The sequence below is a fragment of the Wolffia australiana genome, chromosome 8 (assembly GCF_029677425.1).
Source record: "Wolffia australiana isolate 7733 chromosome 8, ASM2967742v1".
Lineage (NCBI taxonomy): Eukaryota > Viridiplantae > Streptophyta > Magnoliopsida > Alismatales > Araceae > Wolffia > Wolffia australiana.
In genome coordinates, this window is record NC_135842.1 from 12624782 (window position 1) to 12631177 (window position 6396).

A 6396-nucleotide genomic window follows, 5' to 3' on the forward strand; every position below is an offset into this window, starting at 1 on the left:
GTTTATGTTTCTCCACCGTTAGAAATAAACGTCAAACTTTCAAGCCATCAATTGGTCTCAATAAAGATACACATACTTGTCATTTTTTTTGATAGTGCAAGCACTCCCACTCCATCAATGACGTCGTAATATCCCACACCATCATCATCCACAACTGCCAGTTCCAGCCCATCCTGAATGGCATGCCAAGTTGAAAGCATAGACACACCCATGCTCATAAGTTTCTATGAGTTCCGGTTCCGGCCATATCCACTGGCAAGGCCCTCCCTTATGACCCCTGTTTCTATTTTGTTTGTTTTTTTCTTTATTTTTGGCTTTTAAGGGCCCCTACATCTAATGGGCCTTCTCTTGTGGGCCTCTACTAAGGCGCCCATCACCATCCCCAGATAAGGGATGGAGTGGGCGCCCTAGCCTCCTTGGTCAAAGGCAATTAATTTTTGGAATAGGGACCCACACCACTCCACGATCATCTTAGACAAGGGAGAGGAAAAATAATGAGGAGGAGGACATAAGGAAGAAGGAGAATGGGGAGGGAGAGAGAACCACCGTCGGTCGCCGGATCGCCGTCGGATTGGACCGCCATCGGTCGTTGAGCTGCATCGCGCCTACCGCGTGCCCCCTCAGACTGCTGCTGCACCCCCACCCTTCATTGCCGTGTGCTCGCCATGCACCCAGCGCGTGCAGCCTGAGATCAATGTCGGACACCTGTTGTACATTGCAGTGCGCCCTCGCACAGCATCTATCACCGCCGCCACTCGCCCCCCATTCATTGGCTACCGCGCGTCGCGCACCGCCTTAGAGCGCCACCACATTTATGTAGCACGTGAACGGCTGGGATCGAGCGGCACATGTTACACCACAGGGAAGACAAATGTGCATGGGTGTGATATATGTCACGCGGCACATATGACGGCGCCAGCACATACTTAGTGGTGTAAGTGGGGTTTACCAGTGGCACCCCGTATGAATGACGTGCAGAGGTAACATACGGCCCTTGGTTAGGGCTAGACTCATGGTCGGACCATATTGTTAGAGTAAAATATTCGTTCCATTGGGATACAGAGGTCCATTTGGACCTATTGCATAATTCTACGCATGAGGTGCAACATAAGGGTTGTTTCCGGTAACTGGTGGTGGCACTATACCGTATGGGTACTTCTGAACATCATCGCGATGACGTTTTGTATAAACAGAGCCATCCTATTATGGCAGGTGATGAATTTCTGGTTGACGAAAAGTCCTATCTGATGGGCAGCTTCAATCCTCTTGGTATCGTGGAGGGCAGTACTGATCCGGCGGAGGCAATCTTCGTCGGTGACCTTCCTAGTGTTGTTGGTGGTGATACCGTTGTTGACGCGTGAGTAGCCCGTTGGGGCGTCCGGTTTGAGGATGTCCAGCTTCCCTGGCTGGCGGTGGTGTGGGGCTACTCCTCATTAGAGCCTTGCCCGGTTGGCAGGGAACTTTGTTAGCCAATAGAATTCCTTAGTTTCCTCCAGACAGCTGCCTGGCTAAACGAGCTATGGTGGACGTGATGGCGTCGCACCGTCCGACACCGCAGGGTCATCACGCAAGGAGCCAGCACCGTCATCGAGCCCGCCACCGACACGTGTCCAGCCGCATGATGAGCCGCAGCATCGACGCGCAACCCCGGGTTCAGATATACGGCGTGATGACACGCCACCTTCGGATCATTTTACTTGTTTCTTGTTTTCTCGTCATCGCTTTCCATCTTTATCGTTTTGTCATTGTAGCGAGGGGAAGAACCCATATGAGGATATCTTCCCCTCCCACCTACCTTAGTGGGCCTTACAAGCCCCTTTATTTTCTTCCCTTTTCTTCTCTTTTTCTCTTGGTTGTTTAAGGGGGGCCCATTTCACACTTCCTATATAAGGGTGGAGTGGGCGCCCCCCCAAAGACACTCTTGATTTCCTTTGAGGATATACGTTATTTTGAGAAGTCAAAGAGTCACCTGCGTGAGGAGAGGAAGACAAAGAAGAAGAAGAAGAAAGAACAAGAAGGAGGAAGAAGGAGGAAGAGAGGGGAGAAGAGGAAGAAGAGGAAGGAAAGAAGAGAAAGGGAAGGAGGAGGACGCCGACCACCGCCCTGCCCGCAGCACCGCCGCCTGCTGTCCAAATGCCGCCGCCAATCACGGCCCTGCCTACAGCGCCATCACCGTTGCCCCAACGCCGCCGCTGCCGTACCCGCCTTAGGCCGCCGTCGTCGCGCATAGTTGCTGCCATCCGCCCGCCGTCGCCTGCTGCTCCAACCGCCGCCTGCTGCCCCGACGTCGGCGCCGACCATCGCCCTGCCTGGGGGGCCAGTGCCCGCCACCCAAACACCGCCGCTACCGTACCCGCCGTTAGCCGCCACCGCGACGCACAGCTGCTGCCGCCCTCCCGCCATTGCCAGCCGCTCCAACGGCCGCCGCTCGTCGTCGTGCTACCGTGCCCATGCCTATGCCGCGCCCACGGCATTTTGCGCTCAGCAACGCCGCGCTGAGAGCCGCCGCAGGCACGCTGCCATTTTGCGCTCTGCCGAACGCCGCTACCCACCCTCGTCCTGTGCCGCGTCAGCTCCGCACCTACCCCGCTGGCCATGAACCCGACTGTGGATCGCACCCATCACCGCACCCGCCTTGCACCAGCGCCGCGCGCGAGCCCTGTACGCGCTCACCACCTGTTCTGCACCTGCACTTGGCAGCATTCTACGCGGCGCTAATTCATCGTCCTGCGCCGCGCCCCACGAGCGCGCTCCGACGCCCGACCCTCGCCCGCGCTCGACACGCCAACACTCGCGTCTGTGAAGCCTGCTCCTTTGCTACGCCCGCATCCCGCACCACACCTCACTCCTGCACCAGTCCACATCGGCGCCTTAGGTCTTGCTGTTCTCTCCGGATCCCCATTGATACAAGATATCCGTCGCCAGCGCGACAAAGGTACACCCCCCCTACCTTGCTACTCCTTAGCATCTCTTACTTTCTTCAGTATACTTTCAACTTGCCTCCTCCGCGCTCGGGTTAGATATAGGTGAGAGCGAGACAGGTTGAGAAAATGATGACTATCTATACGAGAGTCTTACCTGCCTGGTACAAGTCGGGTTCTCCCGACGCGTGTGAGCATATCAGCGGGGTAGTCCTGATCGGTGACGTACTCGCCCTCGACCCCCTCGGGCGAGGTTCGGAAGGTCCGTTTGACCTCACCAGAAGCAATCCCATCATTCTCTGGAATGGTAACACCGCATTTTGGCGCACGCACGTACGACAGTAGGATTTTCTACGCATCCAAGTCATCATTTATACCTGTCCATTTGCATTGCTTGGATGACGCTGAACGTCGTCGTCCGATCGAGATCCTGATTTGATACCGAGCCGCTACCCTCGGTGACGACCGGACGACATCTTGACGACGTCTGGCATCAGGACGAGACACGACCTTCAGACCATGTAGGTGCGACGGGTCTAGACCACTCACTAGAAGGTAAAGGGACCCTGTTTGCAGTGTTCCTGACTGCTCGAGGTAATTCAACCTCCACATCCTCATGACACGTTGGCGTCCAAGCCTTCTCAGTAATTAACTAGTGGTTTACCACAAAGAAGATCCCATCTCTCACAACGAGGTTTATATTCTAATTGATGTATGTCAAGTCAAGTTCTAGGAGGCACGAACCACAAATCTACAGAAATGAAAGAAATAACCAATTGCGAATGAAGGGGATGACGATAGAACCTGATGGGCGATATCCAATGTTTACGCAGTTGGGCTGTGAGGGCAGAACCAAGTGAGGAGAAGGCGCACAGGCATGGCGCAGTGCGTGGGTAGGGCCTCAGCGTGCAATAGCAAGAAGACACGCAGCCGGATGTGGACGCACGACAGAGGACGGGCACGCCGCAGGGAACGGAGCGAAAGGGCACGAGCGCAGGACAGGGCAGCGGCATGCGGCGGGTGCAGGCATGTGCGGCGGAAAGCGAACGTGCGGGCAAGACACCGGCATGGACAGGGTGCTCACGCGTAGGGGCTGCAGGCACGAGCGTGATGGAGTACACGCGCGCGGGCACGACCCCGACGCAAGGGCGGGTTTAGGGGTAGGCGCGCAGCTAAGCTGAGCGCAGTAAGGAGGTGGGGGCGGGGGCTGTGATGGGGCACGCCATCGAAGATCTTCAACGACATCGTTCGCGTCGCCACCAATGTCTTTGAAGATCAGGTGACATCGCTCAAAGCATCGTGTTTTGTTTCCCCCGTTCTTTCCCTTCTTTGTGTTTTTCTCGACTCAACATGTGTATTCATTGCGTTTGCGACACGTCCTGTCTTTCCTTCATCGTCGTCACGAGGAGGGGGTCCTTAGCCATCTTTGGATCCTAATGGGGGACCATCCAGCCTTAAGGACATATCTTTCTGTTTTTTTCCTGTTTGTTTGTTTCTTTTTTTTTTCCCTAGCTTGGGTCCCCTAATTTCCCCTATAAGAGGGAGGGTGCCTGTTGTAAGAGATGAGAAAGCCAAGTGAAAAATGATTGGAGGAAATGTAGTCCTTTAGTATTTTTAGATATATTTTTTGAGAGTTTCTTTCTTTTAGTATTCGAATTGGAGAAATTTATGAAATTGCCCTCAAGATTTGGAAGTTAGGGCATCTGCCTCATTCCCATCGCCGATGCATCGGCGCCGCCATCTCTAGCACCTCAAGGGCTATGGTACCCCCTTCGTCCATCCGCCTCGATGCTTTCGGTTGCTGTGGTCGCATCCGGCTCCTTCTCTAGTCACCACATACCCTCCGCCACCTCAGAATCCTTCAGCTGCCTCCGGCCGCCACGGCCTCCTCGGCGGCTATGGGGCCCCTCAGCCACCGTCATCGACAGCCTCTAGCTCTCTCAGCCGTATCTGATTGATACTGGCTGTTTTTTGGTGTCCCTCAGGCCGTCTTGCAGTCACCTCAGACCCTCAGCCGCCTCGAGTCACCTTTGGTCGCCCTCCTTGACATCTTCAGCCTTCCTCGGACACATCTGGCTGGTCTTGGCCCTATTCCAACCCTCCTGGCTGCCTACCAGCTGCTAGGGCCATCCCACCCACGTCATTCTGCCGCTGGCGCTTTGGCCACCTCCGGTTGGCCTACGGTCAGTTCAGGCCATCCCTCCAGCCGCATTCAGGCCGCCAAGAATTTCCGCGATTCTTTTTGGCTGCGTCGGCAACCCACGGCTACCTTGGCTCCTCTACGCACCCTACTGCCTCTAGATGGCCTACGGCCACTCCTGGCCCCTCCTTCTGGTGGCGATGATGTGAACGCATCAACACCGGATGTGTCACCATCGTCATCTGAAGTCAACATGACCGCTGAAGACATGCCGCCATTGTCATCGAATCAAGTCAACACGCCAGCATCAGGCACGTCTCCACCCATGCACGCCCCTTCACGTGTCCTAACACGTCGCTAGAGGCAGATCCAGAACTGCCCTCTGACGTGACACGAAACCATGTCGCTTGTCTTTATTTTATTTCTTTGAACTGTACTTTCTCTTTCCTCCAAGGCCTATATGTATGGGCCAATGTTTCAAGAAATAGTTAGGCATAATTCAGGAATTGAGTTTTTATTAGCTCTTCTTGATGGACTTGCCCTAGCCTCCCCTTCTCCTCAGATTGCCACCGCCGTCGCTGCCGCCGGTTACCACCCACCCTCCTTTCTCTCTTCCTTTTCTTTCTCTCTTCCTTCCTTTCTCTCTCTTTTCCCTCTCTCTTTCTTTCCTTCTCTTTCTGCCGCCAACCCCAGGACGCCCAACATCGCCCGCCCCTCTCAGGCCGCCCACGCCAACCGTCCAGCGCAGGCCACCCCGCTCAGGGCCACCCGTGCCTAGCGCCCAACGCCGGCCACCCACTCAATGTCGCTAGCACCAGTCGCCCTGTGCTGGCCGGCCCTCTCAGGGCCGCCCGTGCCCAGCGCTGGCTGCCCCGCTCAGCGCCGCCCACGCCTAGCGCCCGCGCACACCACGAATTTGGTCGCCCGCGCATGCTGCCTGCCCAGCCGCTCGCGCACGTCGCACGCCCGGCCGCCCGCGCTTCTGGACGCCCTCATAGCTACTTGCCGCGGTGCATACCGTTTAGGTTTCGGGGCGCTGCCCTGAACCCCCCAAGGGGGCGACTCCCCCCTTGACCCCCCGCCAACTGACTGCGCAGTTGGATCCGTGTCACCCTATCGAAGCGTACATCAATCATCCCGCCAATGACGCCCCACACCCAAGCACTCCGACCACTAAGCAACCAGGCTTAGTCCGACTGTCTCATTGCCAGGGGCGCTCAACGCCCAAAACGCCCAAATCTTTCATCCAGAGGGTCGTGCAACGCCCAGATCGCTTAGTTACGTCTCGACCTGAATTTCCCGCAACCTCATCACGCACTCTGATGCCGAGGTATG